At 47.6% G+C, this 23,806-nt stretch overlaps 1 protein-coding gene across 2 annotated transcripts in view; it reads left to right on the top strand.

Annotated features, from left to right (window-relative positions):
- Positions 1–23,806, top strand: part of PCYT1B (phosphate cytidylyltransferase 1B, choline) — a 1,420,495-nt gene that overhangs the window by 803,402 nt on the left and 593,287 nt on the right. The gene's annotated exons all lie outside the window — the stretch shown is intronic.

The following is a 23,806-nucleotide window of genomic DNA, read 5'->3' as shown; positions in this document are numbered from 1 at the left end:
ATGTTTGTTTGGACAAATGGTTAATTTGTGTGGATGGATAGATGGATGAGTAGATGTCTGTGGATGGAGAAAGTATGTGAAAGGATGAAGTGAGTGGATTGACCGGTATTTCTACAAAGGTGAGCAACGGTTAGTTTGTGTTTTATGGGTAGATCAATGGTCAATTTTTTAACGAGGTATATATGTATATGTATGGTACGTGGGCGGCTGTAATTATGGACCGACCTTTTGTGCATGTGAAGATGTATCCATGTTCTTTGATGCTACTGCACTTCGAGCTACTCTCCTTGGCACATGGTGAGCAGTAAAAAGAGGCTTGGGACCTAGTAGGGCACTGAAAACTGCATGTTGGGCAGCAGCAAAGCACTATGATTAAGTGTGATGGGACAGAACCACCGTCTAACTCTATTGGGAGTCCAGACACTATTACAATGATCATGGCATTTGTGCGCGTATGTGTCATACTCTACTGCAAGAAGAATCATCTGAAAGCATGCTGTCAAGCATGATGATATGAAGGTGTGTCTCTGACACTGCTTGCTGTGAGATAGAGACATTACAGGAACGTTCATGACTTAAAGAATAGATGCAAGCCATTTTAGAATGAGGTGTAACATGTAGTAGCACTGAAATAAAGGGCAGACCTGCACATTCCAAAAAGTGAGACACATCAGAATGAGGTATAATATGCAGTAGCACTGATAACAAAAGGGTTGACATGCACATTCCAAGAAGTGAGTGGTCTCATAATGAGGTATAACGTGGAAGAATTGAAATAAAGGTTGGACATACAGTCCAAAAAGTGAGCCACCCCAGAATGAGGCATAACGTGGTAGCTCTGATAACAAAGGGGATGGCATGCACATTACAAGAAGTAAACCAATCCAAACATGAGGTATAACATGCGGTAGTGCTGAAAACAAAGGGGTGCCATGTACATTCCAAGAAGTGAGCAATTCCAGAATGAGTTATAACATACAGTAGTACTGACATGCACATTCCAATTCTAATATTGCATATACACAACTGTGACTCCAACAAGTGTGTTCACCAACTGACCAGTTAGCAGACCATCTTTATTTACACTGCCTAGAGCTGACATTGCATGAAGAGCTATTGAACTATTTATCTGTATGCTAAGGAACTGTGTGTACCTGTACATGTTTGCTATGTGAGTTTCATGTAGGGCAGCGTAGTGCAGAGAACTGAAGCCCCAACTTTCACTACACGAGCATTGTGAACCGAGCACCACACCCAAGGTCTGCAGGGGCATGAAGCTCTGACTGTGTGGATCAAATTATCATCCCAGGCAGCACTCAGAAGAAAAACCCTCTGCCGACCCAGTTGTGCCAGAGAACTACCAGCCCATCTCTCTGCTCCCCTATTCAGCAAAGGTCCTAAAGGAAATGATCAACCAGCAACTCACCAAACACCTAGAATACCACAACCTCCTGGACCTCTCCCAATCCAGATTTTGAGCTAACCACAGCACTGAGACAGCCCTGATCGCAGCCACCAACATCATCAAGGCCCTCATGGACCACAGCGAAATGGCAGCTCTCATTCTCCTGGACCTGTTAGCCACTTTTGACACCATCTCTCATCACATCCTGATAAACAGACTCCACCACATCAGGATCCAGGGAAACTCGTTCAGATGGATCGCCTCATACCTCACTGGAAGAACCCAGAGTATCTGTCTCCCTCCATTCGCCTAGGAGCCCAAGAAGGTAACCTGCGGAGTTGCCCAAGGATCATCCCTCAGCCCCATCCTCTTCAACACCTACATAATCACCCTGGCCTACACCATCAGATCGCATGGACTCCACATCATCTCTCACGCCGATGACACCCAGCTCATCCTCTCAGTGTCCGAAGACCCCCTCCACCAACACAGCCAACTTCCACCACATGCATAATGAACATTGCTGACTGGATGTTGGACAACTATCTCAGACTCAGCACGGACAAAACGGAAGTCCTCACCTTAGGGAACAACACCTCACCATGGAATGACACATGGTGGCCTGCTGTACTTTGCCTACCCCCGCCCATACTGACTATGCCTGCAACCTAGGCATCATCCTGGACAGCAAGCTATCTATGAAGAAGCAGGTCAACACAGACTCATCCACCTGCTTCCACACCATATGCATGCTCTGCAAGATCTTCAGGTGGCTCCCAGTCAACTTCTGACCTAACCGTATGCCCTCTAGACTATTGTTGTACATGCATGGAAAGAAGGGATCAAGTGTCAAACCTAAATACCACTCTAATAGGAGCGGGGAAAGGAAAAAATCCCTTTTTATATAGCCCTCACCCACTCATGGCATTATTCATCATCAGGTTCACCCTGGCTCCTAAAGGCCAGGGTGGGCTCAACCTTATTCCACAGAGCTCTTATGAAGACAATTTAATAGGGGGCATAACTTTAAAGATACACATTTCTCATCCACTCCCAAGGAATCCCTTTATTAGTGGAGTGAATGAGAATGATTAAAAACTATATCAGGGCCGACTCCGGAGAGTCCTTCACCCCAGCGAGCAAGTACTATGTTTTGGGTTGGGAGCGGGCACTCTGCTGAGTTGGGGGGGCGGGCAGTTGTAAGTCCGTTGAGCAGGGGGGCAGGGAGGGGGGGAGTTGGGGGGAGGGCAGGTTTTGGGTCTTTTGTTAGTATTTAGGGTTTAGACACGACACTTCTGACACTAGCGCGTAGAATAGCGGTACCACGGCATAGCACTCATGCTAACTTCATAAGGGGCTTGGCGCCTAACGATCCTGATCACACCATACATTTCACCAAGCATGGTGGGAGGAGACGATAATGTAGGGCAGGCGTCCCCGTTGAACCTTATGTCCTGGAATGTAAGGGGACTGGGAGACAAAATTAAAAGGGGGCTAGTGCTACAAGGCATTAAGAGACTGAATCCCGCCCTGGTCCTATTGCAGGAAACGCATCTCACTGGCGCAGCGACACGGGCCCTAGATAGGAAGGGGTACAGTATGATTGTTCACTCTGAATTTACAAAGGGGTCCCGTGGCACGGGAATACTGATGCACAGATCATCAAGATTCATAACCCAATCCACTAAAACTGACACACAGGGGCGCTTTGCGGCGACACATGGGCAATGGGAGGGAAAACCGCTGAACGTGGTCTCGGTGTATATTCCGCCGGCACTGCACGCCACGGCCCTCCCAGACTTGGGAAAATTCTTACTAGACCTGCCGGAGGGGGATCTTATTTTAGGGGGAGACTTCAATGCGGTGGCACATAACTCAATGGACCGCTTCCCTGTGCGCACACAAACACCGGGGCCCTCCCGATTGCATGACTTCATGGAAGCGCAAGGGTTGATCGACATATGGAGACGGTCCCACCCAAACGACCGACAATACACGTATTACTCGGCGGTTCATGACAGCCTGTCACGAATTGACTACCTCCTCACACTGGGGGGGGGCCTCCTCGCAATAACCGAAGCTCAAATCCGTCCACGAGGGGTCTCAGATCATTCCCCGCTAACACTGACTCTTTCCAATCAAGAACGGACACACAAACGCATTTACCCTATCCACCCAGGATACCTTCGAGAACCGACAGTAGCCAAGGCATTGAAAAGGGGCACGAGAACCTACTTCACCGAAAATACGGGGTCGGTTGGTTCCCCTACAACCCTGTGGGAAGCCTACAAAACGGTTCTGCGCGGGCAGGCCATCTCCGCTATAACACATCATAGGCACACACGGCGTCGGGAACTGGTAGACTTAGAAGACCAACTTGAGAGGGCCACGCAAGATCACGAGAGGGACCCGACCGGGGACACACAACATGCGCTCCGACTGTGCCAGTAACGTCACGCGGCCCATGTGCGACGCGGGGTGCTGGAGAATATGGCAGCTACAACGAACAGGGTGTACGATATAGGCGACAAGGCGGGTAAACTGTTGGCCTGGTTGGAAAAGAAACGGGGAGGGCAGAGAGCCATACTGCAATTAAAAGACCCAGAGGGTGTGGTGCAGACCAGACCGTCTCAAATAGTGGACATACTAGCGGACCATTTCCAATCAGTATATTCCCCTGAATTCGAGGTCACCCGGGAGATGGCGGAGGGGTCTCTAGCGGGAGTGCCCACGCGTACTCTATCACAAGACGATCGAGACGAGCTGGACTCGGACCCGACAGCCGAGGAGATACGGGTGGCTATTGCGGCGTTACACCCAGGGAAAGCGCTTGGCCCAAACGGTGTGCCGATTGAATGGTACAAGACCATGGCGGAGACGTTATCCACGCCTCTACTCCAAATGTACAAGGAGTGCCGGGAGAAGGGGCAACTGCCGCCCGACCAACGCACGGCCACTATAATCGCAATTCCGAAACCCGGTAAACCCCCTGATGACTGTGGGTCATACCGACCAATCTCTCTCCTTAACGCCGAAAGTAAAATTTTGGCGAAATTATTGGCCACTAGACTGCTGCCTCATTTGGCGCATTTAATTCATCCGGACCAGTCGGGCTTTATGCCTCACCGGAGCACGGCGATGAACCTTCGACGGCTCCACGGCGTGCTGGCACGCGCTCCACTGTTGGAGGAACAGGCGGCGGTATTGTCATTGGATGCAAAAATGGCATTCGACATGGTGGAGTGGCGCTATCTCTTCGCGGTGCTGGAACATATGGGTATTGGAGCGAAATTCATATCCTGGGTCAGGCAACTATACACCAGCCCCGTAGCACGGGTGACGGCCAATGGCCACATCTCAAGAGAGCTCCCGCTGGCAAGAGGCACGAGACAGGGTTGCCCGCTCTCACCGCTGCTATTCGCCTTAGTGTTGGAACCCTTGGCGACGGTTATCAGAACCACCCGGCTGCTGAAAGGCATCCACTGGGGAGGCGAGTGGGAGGATAGAATCTCCCTCTACGCCGACGACATGTTAATCTACCTTACGGACCTCGCGAATGGTGTGCCGGTCCTGTTGGCTCTCTGTGAGAAACATGGTACGGCGTCGGGGTATAAAATCAACTGGTCAAAATCGGTCCTCTACTTGATAAGTGGCACTCCACCGCCTCTGAATGCTGAATGGCCGTTGCCGGTGGAGCCCTTCTCCTTCAAGTACCTAGGGATTCGTATTACACGAGACCAAGCAACCTTTCAGGACCTGAACCTTCAGCCACTACTGGACAGGCTAAAGGCAGACGTGCGCCACTGGAAGACCCTCCCTCTAACTCTGTTGGGAAGGGCGGCACTCTTCAAAATGATGGCACTACCGCGCCTCTTGTATGTCCTGGAGAACACGCCGGCGACGGTTCCACCATCGTTTTTCCGCCAGGTGGCAGCACAAGTGTCGGGCCTGTTGTGGGGGAACAAGCCAGCCAGAGTCGCAAAATTGAAACTGGTTAGAGACTGGTATAGCGGGGGGATAGCGCTCCCAAACCTTGAATTGTACTACTGGGCAGCCCACCTTAAGGTGATCAACCAGTGGATCCATGTTGCACAGGATGACCCGGCATACCGGGCTGACAGGAGTCAACTAGGCATGAACACCCTGCTGGCCCCGCTGTACAACAAGGGATTGTTGACAAAATTGAGAGGCCCGACCAAACACACGGTGTCTATATGGCATAAAGCTCAAAGACGCCTAGCCTGGGAGGGGGTGATTACCAAGCTCACACCGCTATGGGATGCCAAGGTCTTAGGTAATCTACGACGCAGTAAAGGATTTGACCGGTGGGACGACATCGGGATCTCCACAGTAGGAGATATGTGGACGAGGGATGGTGTGATCCCATTCGCGGCCCTAAGGGAACAGTACGACATGGGAATAAATGAAACATACAGATATGTACAAATTAGACATGCACTCCTCTCTGTAATAGAGCCAGGTACGATGGTCCCGGAATCGGCTCCGTTGGAAGACCGATTGCTTACGGACTATATGGAAGCAAGGGCTACGTCACTCACCTACCGTAAACTGGTAAACAACCTACCGGATCCACTGGTGAAGCTGAAGGAACACTGGGAGGACGAGATTGGGGACATGGATGAGGCAAACTGGAATGAGGCATTGGCATCGCCCAGGGAAGCGGGTATATCAGCACGCTTTAGATTGGTGCAATTTAAAATATTGCATAGGGTCTATTACACCCGCACGGCACTACACAGAATCCACAGGGCAGATCACCCATATTGTCTGAGAAACTGTGGGGAGGAGGGTACACTATTCCATACGTTGTGGACCTGCCCCAATGTGCAAGACTACTGGCGGCGAGTGGCACGCACGGTAGGCCAGACTTTGCAGACAACATTTACACCTGACCCCAGGGTTTGCCTACTGAATGTTTGGGACCCGACAGACCTGACGCAGCATGGGAAGAGATGGGTAATCATTGGTATGATGCTGGCAAAACGCGATATAGCAATGAACTGGGGGGCGCAAAACACCCCGACCCTGGCGCAGTGGTGCAGAAACATGGATATGTTGATGATGACGGAAAGAGCAGTGTATCAGCAGAGGCATAACCCACGTAAATGGAATAAAATATGGTCACCTTGGAACATATATAGGGGGGAAATCTGCGAGCCACTGCCTGAGGATGACGATATTGATAGCGCAGAGGAGGATGAGGAGATGGAATGAGGGGGAGGAGTGATGGCAGGGGAAGGGGCAATGGGTGCAATGGGATGCAGGAGCCTTACGGATCGCTATGTTGCTAGGTACTTGATAAACTATAAACTATGTATACTGATTTGAGAAGTTTTTACCCATGAGACTGGAATAAGTTAATTTTGTCAGCGAAAATGTGTCAGGACCCGTTGGTTGTAAGTTGCAACATAGATAAAAGATAAAATTTGAAAAGTTGCTCAAATGATTGGATGCAGCTGAATGTTGAAGCTGCACTGATAACTGATTAAAAGTGTTTGTATAACATGTGACAGCAACAATAAAAACAAATTAAAAAAAAAAAAAAAACTATATCAGGGGTTGGAAGGATATAATGTTCCTATGAAACTAAAACATCAGCATGTTTCAGCCCCATACTATTGGCCCAAACGGTCCTTTGCTTTCCTCAAGGTGGAATCATACTTATATCACCCCACAAACGTATTCAATTTGTATTTTTGTGTGCTTCCTGTAATTGTATTCAAAGCTTGCACAGGCAGTGCAAATACTTGCCACTCTGGGTAGTTCCTGAAAATTAAAGTATATATGGCATAACTATAAATGCCAAAAGGTGGTTGCTCCAATTCAGCACGCCAATCAACTCTCCTTGAAAGCTTATTTCATATTATTAAAATAAATGTACTTCACTCATTGGTGTCTGTTTCATGTACATACTCATGTACATCAGCTGGCGTATCAAAACAAATAGTCATGAGTGTTGCCGCAGTGCACCACACTTTCAGAACTGAAAACTCAGAAGTGACAACCATTCATACACTGCAACCTAAATGCGGTTTAAGAATAACTAATCAGAAAACAATACCTAGATGATCCTTTGTACCCCGCTCGAGGTTTTCTCTTTTTGAAAAACAAATTCATATACCTAAAGACCAGTAATTTATAGAATCATAATAGTGGCTTAGGGGAGGGGAGGGAAGATGCATGCTTTCTGTTCTCTTGAAGCAGCAGGAAAACATGGGACCCGGCCACCAGTGGAGGCGGCACGGGAGCCGGTGAGGTAAGTTATCTTTTTTTCTTTTTAAATGAATCCCCCAACGCACAAACCCCTGTGTTATTCCCCCCCCCCCCACCTGCGAGTCATGCGATCCGTGACTGGGTGCATGAGAATGCATGGGCCAGCTAAAGAAACATGGGAAATGTAGTCTCCAGGCTGTTATGCAGTAATATTATAGAACGCTGATCAGGGAGAAGTATCTAAGTGTGATAAAAGCTGGTGCGGAGCAAACTGGAGTGTGTGGGCTAAACTAAAAAAATAAACCATTTGATTTAAGAAGTGCAAATTATTGTTGCTGGTGTGAGGTCCCCCTAAAAACACACATCCTGAGTAGTTTAAGAATTTGTATTGTTGAAGGGTGGGTGCAACCAGTATCAAGGCAATTGCATTCAATCTATGTTAATTGAAGTGCATTGCCACTAAAAATGTACTTGTGACTTAATAACATGAATTAATTTGTAAAGAGTGATTAAGAGGTGAAGCTACCATTCCTCAAGAGGTGTACACAGTCTTGATCTTTGGACAGATAGTCTGGGTTGTTACTTCAAAAATGTTTTTTCCTTTCCCCACTCCTATTAGAGCGGTGCTTAGGTTTAGCACGTGATCCCATTGTTTCCTTGCATGTATGACAATAGTCTAAAAGGGATACTTTTAGGTCAGAAGTAGTCAAGTAGGTATCTCTTCATCCTTGGTCAAAGGATCTTTCTACCCTTTTGGTACCGTGGATTCCCCTGTATCTCCAGATCTTTATGTTTTGAGTAGGCTCCCAGTCAACGCCAGAAGGACCGTCATGCAGGCCCTCGTCACCAGCTGGCTGGACTATGGAAACACAATCTACTTAGAATTAACTGCACACCTCCTGAAGAGACTTCAGACTCTAAAGACCTCAGCAGCCAGACTCACCCTTGACCTCCCCAGAAGACCCACATCACACCCTGCCTCAATTAGCTACACTAGCTCCTAATCCTGAAGAGATGCCAGTTCAAGATGCTGATCTACGTTTACAAAGCCCTGCACAACGGAGGATCAGCATACATCAACAAATGCCTGACCTTCCACCAACTGACCAGACACCTTTGATCTCTCTCTCTCCTAGGATTCAACATTCTGTCCATCATTTGTTGCTGCAGCACTTTTCACTTTAAGTGAGATGGGTATTCCCAGACATGGGTCCCTTGCTCACTGTGTCACTGGATTCAAGCTAGCCTGGCTGTTGAGGGATGTTACCCCAAAACTGGTCCCAGAATGGTTGTTTCCAGTCCAGGGAGGACCCGACTTAGCAGTTCCGGCTGGATTGTTCCCATGGGAGAGGAGTGGCGCAGCGGCTAAGGCGGTGGCTCCAGAGCACGGGGCTCACAGTTCGATTCCCGGCACAGGCAGCAGCTCAGTCCAGCACCCTGTGACTCTGGGCAATAGCTCGTTTAATCTCCCTGATGGGCTCCAGCGCCTTGAGACCCTTAGGGGGGATTTGTTCGAGCTTTACAAATACTGGGTTATGAGGAGCAGGGTCAAGACTGATTTGCATATGGCAGTGTCCAAACTGGGTTGGTGTAGTGAGCAAAAGAACTATGAATTTAAGCAAGATCTCTTGACTGGGGTAAATGTTTGATTCATTCAGCATTCCATCCTTCATTTGTTGCCGCAGCACTTTTCGCCCTAAGTGGGATGGGTATGCCCAGACGTGTGTCCATTGCCCACTGTGCTGCTGGATTCAAGCTAGCACGGCTAATCAGGGGTGTTACCACAACACCGATCCCAGGATGCTTGTTTCCGGTCCAGGGGGGAATATTTGAGCTGAACTATTACCATGAGAAGCTGGGTCAAGACTGATTTGCATATGGCTGGGTCTGAACTGGGGTGGTGTAGTGAGCAAAAGAACAATGGATTTAACTCAGATCTGTTGACTGGGGGTGAATGTTTGATTCTATGTCAGGACTGGAGGCTCTGAGTATGCTTTTCTTTCCACGCTTTATTCTATATCACAAAAACACGGCAGCCAGAAAAGCACTGAAGTACGTTTTTTGTATTCCAACATCATCAAAAAACATAAAGAGAAAACAATGTAGTCTGCAACTACAACTCCCAACAGTCCAACGGGGGCTATGTTATCTTAGTCCTTTCACATTGTCAGTGTTGCGTAGAAAGGGCACCCATCTTATGTAATCCCCCTCTTTCTTCGCTGCTACGCAGCCAGTTAAGTCCAATTTGCTATCTCTCTGATGGTGAATGTTTGTGTGGGTTTTTCCTTTAAGGTCTATGTAGAGCAGAGACGTGCTGTCATATGCTGAGGGGAACACGTGTGTGCTTTTGGTTTTCTTGCTGTCATTGAATTTCAGATTCCCCTCATGGCCGCTGGAGTGTTCCCTCACTCCTTACAAGGCCGGCCCAGTTGCGGCGGTGCCTGTCGCCTGCCAGGGGGAGCTCTCACGTCTAGCTGCTCTCACGTTGCCGTTCTTCAATCAAGGAGCAGCGCTGCGTGAGCCGCATCGCTGGAGCCTGTCCCCCTGCCGCCACACCACGAACATCCTTCGGAGGCTGTATTGCCTCAAAAATTAACACTCATACATCCGCTGGGGTCCGTATCGCGGGGGTTTTCCTCCGCGGAATCACCTGCGGGCAAGTCGTGCACTCGTCCTCTTTGCTGAAGTGAAGCGTGCCGAGTGGCGGATCGGCCTGTGAATGTCTTCCTGAAGGAATGCCCGCTCAAGGTGTGTGTGCCACCCACAGCGGACCTGTCCGCGCCAAAGCCCTTTGCAGTCTTCAGGTCTGCCTATATCTGGCCCAGGCACAGCCTGCCCTTGCATTGTAAGGAACCTTTCATTCTCGAGCGTGTGGAGAGTCCACCTCCCCTACTGAGTTGCGGGGGAGTTATTATGAGAGGGAGGAGGCTGCGCAATACTAAACCGCTAGATAATGAGGCGGTCAACAGTTCCATATTCAGTTGTGTCAATGAGGCAGTGGCCCCCATGGAGGAGCGCCTTTCCTACTGCATTGTTGCAGAATGCGTTAAGTTGTCGAAGGCCCACCTAGGAGCAATTGCCTCCACACCAACCCGGTGTCAGAGAGGGGTCCCCCACCGCCCAAGAAGGTATGTGGCGAAGGTGGCTCGGAAGGGCGCAGGGGGTGGACAAGCGCTTGAAGAGCGCCTTCCTGGCCAAGTCTGTCCCACCTCCTCCTGCGTCGCTTTCACCACCAGAGCCTTCAGTTTCCACAGCACCTGGTTCCCCATCTAATGATGGGGGTTCCCCGGCCGATACTGATGACGATGAGGGGTCTTCGCTTTCTTGTGGTCCGGCCAGTTCTGCGGTCATGTTACCACAGGATGACACAGCTATGCTGGATCTGGATGAGATCGTGCATCCGCGCTTGGGCGCCTGGGGATAAGGTGGCCAAGTTTGTGGCAGGATGCTTCTGCAAGCCACTGGAGAAGGAAGCAAGAGGGTGTCTCAGGGCAGAGTGTCCACGTCCCACGTTAGAACCCTCACCCCTGAACTACATCCGAAAATGGCTACCTTCCTGGCCAAATATATGAAAGATCCCCGCAAGGGAATAGATCGATCCTGGCGTTCCTGTCAGGTTAAACTCCTAGACGCCATAGGCCCTATGACAAAAATTCTGGATATGGCGGAAGAATCAAAAGTGACAGGCTCCACCATATCTCCTGGCGTCTTGTCAAATTGGGCGCAGAGGGCTATAATTTTTATGGAAAACACCAACTTCGACCTGTCGACAGAACGCCGGCGTTCCCTGCTGATAAAGCTTGACCCAAAATTGGGTGACTCGGCCTCTTCGGAGGCAGGTGCTGTGGCTCAGGGGGGGCCTGTTCGTAAAAGAATTAGGTACATTCGTAGCCAATTTCACTTCTTTAGACAAGGCCCGGTCCAACATCAAAAGGGTCTTCCAGACTCGTTTCTCCTATTGTGTGCTCGGGGTCGTTCTTAAAATACATGATGTTATTCCTGGCAAAGCTCAAAGTACTGGTGGATGGAAAATCAAATTTCTTCACTTCTCCCAAAACTGAATGAGATTGGTTGAAAGGCTGGAGAACTGCTGGTCGAGTAAAGAACCCAACACGATCACCTGATGAATGACCAGGGCCTGCCATCCCAGCCGAGCGGTGCCACCCAACAAGATACAGATAAGTGACATTTGGGCTCCAGGGGATATTCAAAAGAGGTCCAGTTCAAGCAAGCCACGGGGCTATGGGGTTGTGTTGGGTTAGGGGAAGGAATACGCCTTGAGCAATTTGGCACCAACCCCCCCATGACGTGCTGGGGAGGCTGTCTGTTGCATGTACTTTATTTTCACATGGACCCCATCAGATGTTTCCACACATAGAGCTGGGGACACTTGTGTTAGACTTGGCATCTCTTGGCGTGTTTCCCCTGAGTTTTTGCTTTCTGCCCTCCCGGTTTTGACTCTGTTTTTGCTGGCATAGTATTTCTGCGCACTTTTCTCACTGTTGGTCAGTGGTAAAGTGCAATTGCTCCTGTGGTAAATTGTGTTATGGATTGGTGTTTCCATGATTGGATATTTAATTTACTTGTTAGTCCCTAGTAAAGTGCACTGAGTGTGCCAGGGCCTGTAAATCAACTGCTACTAGTGGGCCTACAGTACTGATTGTGCCACCCACATGAGTAGCCTTAAAAGGTAACTCAGAACTGCCATTGCAGAGTCTGCGCGCAGTTTGCAACTGCCATATCGACTTGGAAAGTGCACCCACTTGCCAGGCCCTAAACCTTCCCTTTTCTACATGTTAGGCACCCCTAAGGTAGGCCAAAGGTACCCCTGTGGTCAGGGTGCAGTGTATGTGAAAGGTAGGACATGCCCTGGTGTGGGTGACATGTCCTGATAGTGAATTATAGCCCATTTCGTTTCTCACTGTTACAAGGCTACCTGTTCTCCATGGAATGGGAAGTTTGTTTATAACATCTTATAAAGATAACTGGCCCTCGGAACTAGATGGAAAAATTAAGTTCAGGATGCCTGAACTCGGAGTCTAAAGATGCAACTTTTAGTGAAGGTGATTTTTACATTTTGTGTTTGAAAATACCACTTGTAGAAAGTAGGTATTTTCTTGCTCAGTCGTCCAGTGTGCCTCTGCTGGAATGTGGATTACCTGTCTGGGTTTTGGATGACAGAAGGATGGGGAGCAGGAGGGTTTAATATAGTCTGTAGTGTCAGGAAAGGGCTGAATAGACCTGGGCTGCAATGGGGGAAAGGGGAGGAGATTTCCTTGCACCTCAAAGGGACTGGTCTGCCTCTGACAATGCCGTCTCCACATCCTGCCAGGAATTCACACCAGAGAAGGCAGAACTGGTTCTGGCTGGGCACAGACACTCTCTGCCTTAGAGAGCAATATATTTTGGGATATAAATATTGGGACCCAGACCCCTGAACTTTAGAACTCTTTTGGATCAAGAAGACTGACAAGAAGAAGAGCTGGAGAAGCTGTGAGGAGGACCTACCACTTTGCTGTGTGCTTTACTGTTTTAGCCTGCAGTGGCTGCTTCTGTCTTGGGCAGTGAAAGGACTGGACTGAACTTTCTGCAATCTGCTTTATGCGTTTCTCCAAGGGCTTGAGTTAGAGCTTGCCCCCTGTTCAAGATGTCTCAGGAAAAACAAAGACTTCAAGCTCTTCTGCCCGCAGCACTGGGGACTGTGTGTTTTGTACTGTTACAGAGGAAAAGTAACTCAATGATTTCTATGATGCCGCTGCCAACTCTGTGTCCGGACGGCACCGGAGAGGGCACCGCCACAACGCCGACTCTGGTCTCACTCACAACGCCTGCTGACACAACCACTGAGCTGATGCTCGCACCACGACCTGTGGACACCGCACTCCGCAATGCCTTGCTACACGATGACGCCTTGGTATCCCCGACGATGCTGCTCCACACAACGCACTGCCCTCATCTCGCACCGCAGCCTTGGCCTATCGACGCTGGCGCCTTTGACTCCAGTTCGTCAGCTGACGACAGCGCTTCACCAAAGATGACGCCGCTGCTAGCACCGTGACGAGCACCGCCTTCATCTCGCACCGCGACCCTGTTCCCAGTTACGACGCGATCTGACTCAGCCACCGAGCCGCTGCTCGCACCGCGACCTGAGGGCACCGCACACCACACCGCTGCACTTCACACCGCTGCACCAACGCCTGCCGACGCCAGACCTCCTGACTTCAACAGAGAGGAAATCAACCTGCAAAGCGTGTGACTTCCAGGGCCCCGACAACTCCGGTATCGACAGCTCCGGCATCGACCTCCGGAACCGACGTCTGCAGACCCTGTATTTTTGGAAAATCCACGATCGGTCGCCAGCGCCCTGCATTTCTGAAAGGTACTGTTTGTGGGTCTTCCCGACACTGTAGCTGGCCCGCGACGCCGTGGTCAGCCAGAACTGTATGGATTTGTTTGCTCACGACACCGCGATAGGCCCGGATGGAGCTATCGACATCAAGGAACTGTTTTTAAAGTGTATTTTGAAAACTGTAGATTTTTAAGTACTGTATTGTGGATTTTTATCTTTTTTGGTCTTGTATATAAATATTGAATATTTTTCTAAACTGGTGTGGTGTCCTTTTGTAGAGTTTACACTGTATTACTGTTGGTTATATGCAAATGCTTTACACACTGCCTCTAAGATAAGCCTGACTGCTTGTGCCAAGCTACCAAGGGGGTGAACAGGGTTTATTTTAGGAGTGTAACTCCCTTATCCTGACTAAGAAGAAGGGTCCCTATTTGGACAAAGTTGCAAGCCCTTGCCAACTAGAGACCCCCATTTCTAACAACTAGTATATTCATACTGAACTCCGTCATCTCTAAGGCAGTCGGTACTCACTGCCCCTGCACTGTTTCATTGTAAGGAAGTTCTTAACTGGGCAACAGGCACTCTGCACTTGAGGTGGTGGGGGGTTTGTAACTCACCTAGCAGGGATGCAGGGAGGGGGAGTTCAGCGGTATTTGTTGTATTGTTATCTTTGTGTTTTGGATGCTCATGATTACACTGTTCAACACTGAGCACATACGTAGACCATGGTCAGCGCGTGTAGCGACAGGGTTACAAAACACACTCGGGCATGCCTGACATGGTAAAGGGAGCAGCCAAGATCCATATATGGTCATAGAACATGAACAGTCTTGGAAAAAAGATCAAGCTTACACTAGTCCTCCAATACATTAAAGGCCATGCCCTGGATGTGGTGCTGCTCCAGGAGACGCACCTGAAATGTACCCAGTACAGTGCTCTAGATCATTTCGGCTATAGGCTGGCGGCCCACTCTGGTTACTCCGGAGAAGCTAGGAGGTGGGCATTCTAGTGCGCTTGAGCAGCTCCCTGACCCTCGCAGTTAACAAGGTTGTGCGCAATGACACAGGTTGCGGGGTGGCCCTGATGGGTGGCTGGGAAGGTAGATCATTGACTCTTTGTTCTGCATACATACCACAGTGGTTGCACCCGGCCATACTCCCGAAATTAGGCGCCCTATTGTTGAGGCTTCCTGCGGGAACGCTCCTGTTAGGGATGGAAGCCAATGCAATACTAGATCAGGAGTTGGATAGGCTGAGCACCGCAGGAGCTCACTGCAGGAGCGCACAGCAATCAGCATTGTTACAATTCCATAAAACACAAAGGGAGAAATCATGTTATAATGATAGTGGAAACAGGTCCTATAGCGCCTTGTGCACCACCCTCCTCTGGCTAATAGCTAGGTTTTATAATAATAGAAGGTCTCTAGGCTTGAATGGGGAACCCCCTACCTCCAAGATCAGCTGAGGTGAATCACATCACAGGATCAGCAAGCTCTCTGTAGATGGAACGGTTTTTCTCCAAGTGCCTGAAAACATGCATGCAGTGTAATGTTAAAGGCACTCGAGTTTCAGCTATTCGTAGCTGGGTGCATGTTGTGTCTAGAGCGTGGGCCGATCAACCTGAATCAACAGAATACATTGTTTTTTTACCTTGGAGCCTGCAGCACAAAGTGTACCGACTGAGGTCGCCGTGTAAGTCTAGGGATGTGGAAAGCAGACCGTTCTCATATGAGTCAGTCAGTCAGTCATGAATACTTTTATTTGATTTCAATAAAAAAAATCATAAAAGGGTGGGGAACCACCATAAGTAAAAATACATTTTAAATTGAAAAACAGGAGAATTTAAAACATTAAGACATTGCTGTTGATGGATATGCTGGAACTTATTAAATTAGTGAATGATTTCTTTTTTTTCCAGCTCTCTTGCTGCCATTTTGAGAAATGTTATTGCTCTGCAGGACAGTTGGATTGATGACCCCCCAAGGCATTGGGTGACAGCAGCTCTGCATGTCCATATTTGTTCCTTCCTTAAGGCTTCCCGGAGGACCGTTCTTCGGGTCGCTGCGAGGGAGGGGAATATGCATAACAGGTGTAAAAGGGACTCGTCCCGACCTCCGCATAAGCGACATTCCTTGGATTGCCTGGGGTATTTCCATTTTGGTTTTAGATCTTTTGATGGAAATGGCCCCAGCCGGAATAATGTTAAGTACTGTTTTCCCTCCTGGGAGAAATGATCAAGTAAATATGATTGAGGTTTCAACCGCTGATAGCCTTGAATCACGGTCCAGGCATGTTTTTTTTTTGAGATAGCTGTTTTGTCCATTAATAGGGAGGTCCTTTTGATTGTGTTGTTCACTACGGTTTTGAAACTGGAGTAAGTGGGAAGCGTGAGCCAGGCCTCCTCAACATGCAGTGCCATGAGGGAGTCTTTCAGAACACTGAACGTTGAGTTACTTAGCCTGGATTGGGTTTCAATTTCCTTCCAGCAGTAGTGTGCTAAGGTGTTATCCTTTGCGTCCCTCATTCTCCAATAGTATTTCGCTAATGCCCCTTGTTTGTCGGGGGTCTGGTTTCTCAGGCCGTACCCAAGACGAATTTGAAGAATATGAAGAAAATCAATCAGTTTAACTTACAACAACAGATACATGTAGTTTTGTGTGCAAAAGCGGCAAAGTAGCAAAATGGCGTTTAAACTTCTAATACACTTATACTAACATAGCAATGTGTGCAGTCAGAATCTGGTCTTCACTACAATCAATTTACCGTTCTATTTGTTTAAATTTAGATCCTGCATGAAACATTACCCACTAGGCCGCTATGAACTCTTAGGCAACGCTTTCCTGCATGAAGTGTGGTCTTTGCCTTTCACATACAGATGCTTGCGGGATGACAAAGAGGTGTACCTTACTGGGGAATCCTGTAATTCGTCAAAAGGTTTTTTACTTGTTTGTAAGAACATACAGTTACATGGGGCTTGCAACCTTAGAGCCCCGAATCTTGCATGTATTTTAAAAGGTATTCCAGTGCCAGCTATAACACCTACTTTCACTCTGCTGGTAAACGGTAGCTATCTACTTTTAAATAACGAGGAAAGCTGTGGCATGCTGTAAGGCTTTCCTTACATTGTGAGTGTCTCACAACGCCTGGTTTGCTGTACAAAAGTGCTTTTTCCACCCCCACATGGGAGGCTCAATACCTCGGTCTGGCCTTCCATTCCAACCTTGAAGGCAGACTTCAAAAAGTTGAGCAGAATAAGAGCCCTATTGTCCTAAAAGGAGGTTTCTCACACTTCTGCGTGCAAGACCTTCGTGCTCCAGGTGGCAAACACCCGGACGGAGGTACAAGCCCTTCTTAATACTGGCCTCCCACTACATTTCGGTGAATTAGTTCACACCATTTTCAATGCTTCTCATACTGAAAACCTGGCATATTTTTTTTAAGTTGTGGGGTCTGGCCATGTGACCTCCTTTCAAACTATATTTGGTGTGATACCATTTTTTATTCATTCTATGTTTTCTAGCATCTTCGGTGGTTTCCCACTTATACATGCCTTAGCGGCTGGAATCCTGCGGCTGCTTTGCCTGCTATGTAATGGCTGCTCCTCTTGTGGTCCTGCGCAACCCGGGCCGCTTGCAAATGCTCCGTGACCGTGTGCTTCAATGCTATGGTACATTGCCACTGATAACACTCAGCGTGGATTATGGATTATCTTGTCGCATTGCATACTACAATTGCATGCAACCAGTTTTCACTTGCTTGGAATGTTCCTTTCAATCGGCATTGGATCTCTGCCTCTCCAATATATCCTCTCCCGACCTGGGTTTCAACCTGTTGATGAGTTCCTTACTGGCCCCTGAGCAAGAATGTTCCGGTGTTGATATTATGGCATGTGCTTCGGCACTTGGAGTCTTGGCACAATAGGATATCTGTGCAGCGGTACAGGATTTCCCGCAACAAAGTTACATCGAGTATCAAGCAAGTTGTCCTACAATGGTGCTAGAGGCACCCACTTGTTAGGAACACGCATGTTCGTTCTGTTTACTAAATTGGATGGCATCGCTTTTTTCTACCGATGGCAATGATTTACTATTGTAGGCTGTTGCAGTTTGCTGCTCGTACACCCTGTTGGATTAACTTGGCTGGTGCCCATCTCTGCCGGATTTTTTTTACTATTATGCTTTGACGCACTATTTTTTCCTGGCACCCTCATTGTTTTAACAACATTTTCTCCAAGTTCCCCTACATATAGATGCTCCAGTATTCTGCTCCTTCCTCCTGAACTCTGCTTTCGTACTGTGTCTCAATCCAAACGACTTACCAGGGGAGGGTGTGGTGAGGATATGGGTTTCACTGCAGACATTGTTAAGTTAGCATAAGTTAGTATAAGCTTGGCGGCCATGCTGCAGCTTTTGCACACGTTACTATTTATATATGCTTTGGTTTTCGAGAATACTCTGCTTGTGCGTTTTCACATGAGAACTGTCTGCCTTTCACGTTTTTTGCTGTACTCTGTGGTCTTCAACACATAATGTTCAAGGTCGAAAAACAAAGTCCCTTGTTAATCTGCTTTGGTCAGCCCGAAGCACATAGACACAATATGAGAGCACAGCTGCATTACTGAAAATCGAGGGCTTTTAATATTGCATTGCATGCATGTTAGGGCACTTGGGAAACACTTTTCATGAAGAGAAGATGTAAACCTTTGCACCTAGACACGGAGGTATGGGGTCCCCCATGACATAGCCCAGAGGTCTTCTATCATTATAATCAACTAGCTTCTAGCATGGGGAGGGCGGTAAGGCAAATTAGTCCTTCTTCCACTATTTTTATAACATGATATCCCGTTTGTATTCTATGGAATTGTAACAATGCTCACTATATTGTGTTTATGCATTTTGCTGCTAATATTGGCTTGTGTACCGCATTATAGAGCACGTTAGTTAAAATAACAAATGTAAACTAATGGGGCCCCTTGGTGTCCTTTCTATCCACTGGCCTGCCTTCGGCGGTTTGCCCAGCATCATTGAGGACCTTACATCTCTTTCAACTTTAGTGTGCATGCTGAATGAAAGGGGTGTGTGTGTGTCGCCGTCACGGGGGGATGACGGGGGGGGGGGACAGGGGAGTTGTGTTTCTTTCTTTTCGGTGCTGCAACCGGGGCACCTACTCTCAGCGGACGGTGCATTTTTGTGCTTCTTGGACTATCAGTAGACCTGCTTGAAGGGACTGTTTGATTTCGTAAAGACTCTGCTCCTGTGGGGCAATTTATACAGCTTCTCCTTTCCCGCGAATGTACGGGCCCATTGCCTGATCTTTCTTTTAGCATTATAGCACTGCCTCCGTCTTGATTTGCTCTATTTCCCACTGTGTGGGATCATCTGTGCCGCCCGGTGTGGTATATTGTGTTTCTGTCCTTTTTGTTCACTGCATAATAAAAATTTTACAAAAAAAAAAATGTAAACTATACTGTGTCTCTGATTACTCCAGTTGTGGACAAGTATGAGAGAGTATGCAAAAGTGTGTTCTTGTTCCCGCGATTCCTGAGAGGGACGGAGTGACATGTTCTAGGATGTCTAATCATTGGTAGCTTCGCTGTAGTACGGAGAACGAATGAGACACTATATCTAGTCGGATTGGGGTTCCGGACACTGAGGTGGGTTGTTGGTACACCACTATACACTGAGGTCCCGGTTTTCTGCGCATAGTTCTGTATATGTTCAGAATCCCTGTAACACTATCTGAGTGTTTTGCATTACCAATGAGTGGTCATGTCGGGTGATGGACTAAGATTAACTCCAAGGCTAGGATAGAGTACATTTACTACAGTTTAGGGACCGCTTTGGCTGTAATAACTTTGGAAGTGTAGTTTGTGAATGGCAATGGAATTCACTCTTTTGTGTGTGGATGCCTGCATGTGCAGGTCCTCCCAAAACTCATCATTAACTCTCCCTAAACCTCTCCAGTTTAAGTGTAAATATTCCCCATGTTCCAGCCGCTTCCCCCATTCTCCCACGTTTGCTACTAAAACGTAGACCTGTGTGTGTGGAAATCTCATCACACGTAGCTTAGATATGCACACTGAAAATGGAGTACTTTCAGAGGTGTTCAAACAAAAGTTAGTGATTATCATTTTGTAGTATGTGAGTAGTACTCCTCTAATATTACTTCACATTCTACAAAGGTTTGTGACCAATGTAAAGGGGACCTGCAGTGTATCTGTATGTATGGGACCTGCAGTTACATATGCAGCGAATCTGTATGTAGTGCTCTGTCATATTTCCACCGTCGTCTGTGTGTCAGACTGGATAATGTAAGCACAAGACACTTATCTTTGTCTTCCAGCTGTGTCTTCAACCAGACAGGCGTTCTTTATAGTTAAAATCACAGCATAAAGTTCTCCCTGTTCTCTTCCTCCTCTTCTGCTGTCATTGGCTGCTGAACAAATGTCCGGGCCCTCTCACGCCAAAAGATAACTCAGCTTCTGAGGGGAGATCTAAGTTGTTCAAAGTCTCTGACAAAATGACTAAAATGGTAAGTGAATTTGAATATAACCAGGGGGGGGGGGGAAGAGAGAGAGTAAGTGGATTCAGTCTCCCTTGGCAATATGATTAAACAAAGTGGAATCCACTAAGAAAGTGGTAGTGGTCCCTAAAGTGATGGGGAGCACACAGTGTTGTTTAAATGCCCCTCACACACCAACAGGCCCCTTGGTGTCATGCTTCATCATCGGGGCCTTCGCACCCCTGTACGGGATGCGGCGACCTACGACTCACGACTACGTAGGAGCACTTAGTAGTGAACTATGTATATCACACTCCCTCACATAGTTCACTACTAAGTGCTCCTACGTAGTCGTGAGTCGTAGCACGCCACATCCCGTAGAGGGGTGCGAAGGCCCCGATGATGAAGCATGACACCAAGGGGCCTGTTGGTGTGTGAGGGGCATTTAAACAACACTGTGTGCTCCCCATCACTTTAGGGACCACTACCACTTTCTGAGTGGATTCCACTTTGTTTAATAAAATGGTAAGTGACCATTACCCGTTGGAATGTTGTTTCAACTTGATGTTGTCGCCAGTGGCTCATAACAGGATCGTTACCCCAATTGCATATTCTAGAAATAGGGGGATATGTCACAAATGGAGCAAAGTTGACCCAGAGACTTTTCTATGTCGTCTAGATTTGAAAGGGATCATTTTGATGTATGCCTGAGTACTGGTTCTGATCCTGCAGGAGTAATGGAAGCATTCCCGGGTATTTGTAAAAAGACAACTGAATTACTTAAAGTAGCTCAGCAAGCACAAGTTACAAGGAGCGAGAAGTGGGCCTGTTTTCAAGCCCATAGAAGTTTACTTAATGCTCTAAACCATTCTCCATGAGACAATGGTAAGATCAAGTCCATCAGAAAGCACTTCAAAGTACTAGTTGCAGCTAGAAAAGAAGAGATCAAAATTGAGGCCTGGGAAAAATTAAGTGATGACTGTAACAGAAATGATATGGCCAACTTCTTTGCAATAGTAAATGCTCCGTTCTTTACGAAAAGTTCCTTATCAACGACTAACCTGATGATAGCTAAATATACCTGGTTAAAACAATTTTTTTTAACTCAATTTTATTGATTTTGGTTATGTATACAATACAGCCTGTTATGGCATTATTTTGTTGTCAGAAGACAATAATTGTTAAACAGTTTTCTCTTCGGCAGTAAACTCATTAGTTTACACATTTTTGGTGTAGTTGCTATAGTCATCCAATATATATATGTGCATTTTGTTTCATTCTTATGTATGGTTATGCCTTTGTACAAGTCTTGATGCCTCCGCTATAAAAAAATATAAACTAGAACACGGTAACTTAACCCAACTCCCTAACATCCCACCCCCCACCTTCCTGTCTGGCTCACTCCCATACTTTATGTCTTAGGGCCGAGTTGCACATTCTTACATTGGGTTATCATGCCTAGGCTGGTGTGTTTACTAATCATTTTCCTATTAGACTACATTATGCAGGGAGCAGTTCTACACAGACTCAGAGTTTTACAGGGGATGGGACAGCGCTCACTAGGGCCCAGAGGGCTCTGCCAGGTCTGTGGCCTTTAGTGCTTCTAGCATCTGGTCCTACTCCATAGAAATGGTTGTTTTACGAAACCCTTGTAGTTCCTCTCTTCTAATGACTGCACTCTCAGCCCTGCCCCAATGGACCATCTCCGTCTGCCAAGTGTGTAGCGTAGGGGGAAACGCTGATTTCCATCTCATCATGATGGCACGGATCGCTATAAGGATAGCCATGTCTGCGAATTTATACTGTATAAACTTATACTAATCAGTAAAAATAGTATAGAAAAACGAAATTAACATATGCACAACATTACATATGGGGAAGAGTTTTACGCATGCGTAATTAATGAATATTAAAATGCAACACAACTAAGTCTCGTTTTAAACTGGAAAATGCTTTTGCGCATGTGCAAACCAGAATGATGTAGACAACAACGTGACTAACCCGCTTGAGAGGGAAAACTCTCACACATGCGCAGAAATTACTAACATTAGGTCTTGAGGCACCACATTCCTGGCATATGCTTGCCTGAATTTAAAGAGAGCTGTTGCTGCTAATGCTCTGCTTAAAAGAATGAGAAATAACATGGGATAGAGTAGAAGTGGGTGGTGAACAGTGAAAATCACATATTTGAGAAATTAACATCTGTTTATGATTCCTTTATTGATAGGGTACACTTGGGCCTAATGTGGCATGCAAAAGAAAAAGATGGAAACAAAAATGGAGGCAATGCAAGCCTGTGCATTGGAATCATCATGTGACCCACTGACCATGTCTCTGGCTGATGAAGCTTGTTTTCCATCAAAGGAGGACCTGGCTTGGCAGTTCGGGCTGGACTGTTCCCACAAGGAACAGGGTCAAGACTGATTTGCATATGGCTGGGTCCAAACTGGGGTGGTGTGGTGAACAAAAGAATGATGGATTAAACCCAGACCCTTGGGACTGGGGGTGAATGTTTGCATTGTCCAGCATTCCGTCCATCAATTGTTTCTTTTGCATATGTCACCCTAAGTGGTATGGGTATGCCCAGATGTGGGTCCCGTGCTCACTGCACCACTGGATTCAAGCTAGCCTTGCTGATGAAGGGTGATGCCCTGAAACCGGCCCCAAGATGCTTGTTTCTGGTCCAGGGAGGAACTGGCTTGGCAGTGTGGGCTGGACTGTTCCCACAAGGAACAGGGTCAAGACTGATTTGAATATGGCTGGGTCCAAACTGGGGTGGTGTGGAGAGCAAAAGAATGATGGATTAATCCCGGATCCTTGTGACTGGAGGTGAATGTTTGCATTTTCCAGCATTCCGTCCATCAATTGTTTCTTTTGTATATGTCGCCCTAAGTGGGAAGGGTATGCCCAGACCTACATCCCGTGCTCACTACACTACTGGATTCAAGCTAGCCTGGTTGATGAAGGGTGATGCCATGAAACCGGTCCCAGGAATGATTGTTTCTGGTCCAGGGAGGACCTGGCTTGGCAGTCCAGGCTGGACTGTTCCCACAAGGAACAGGGTCAACACTGATTTGCATATGGCTGGGTCCAAACTGGGGTGGTGTGGTGAGCAAAATAAGGATGGATTAAACCCAGATCCTTGTGACTGGGGGTGAATGTTTGCATTGTCCAGCATTCCGTCCATCAGTTGTTTCTTTTGCATATGTCGCCCTAAGTGGGAAGGGTTTGCCCAGACGTGGGTCCCATGCTCACTACACCACTGGATTCAAGCTAGCATGGCTGATGCAGGGTGATGCCCTGAAACCGGTCCCAGGA

Source organism: Lissotriton vulgaris, chromosome 8 (genome assembly GCF_964263255.1).
Source record: "Lissotriton vulgaris chromosome 8, aLisVul1.2, whole genome shotgun sequence".
Lineage (NCBI taxonomy): Eukaryota > Metazoa > Chordata > Amphibia > Caudata > Salamandridae > Lissotriton > Lissotriton vulgaris.
This window is presented reverse-complemented; position numbering and strand designations above follow the sequence as displayed.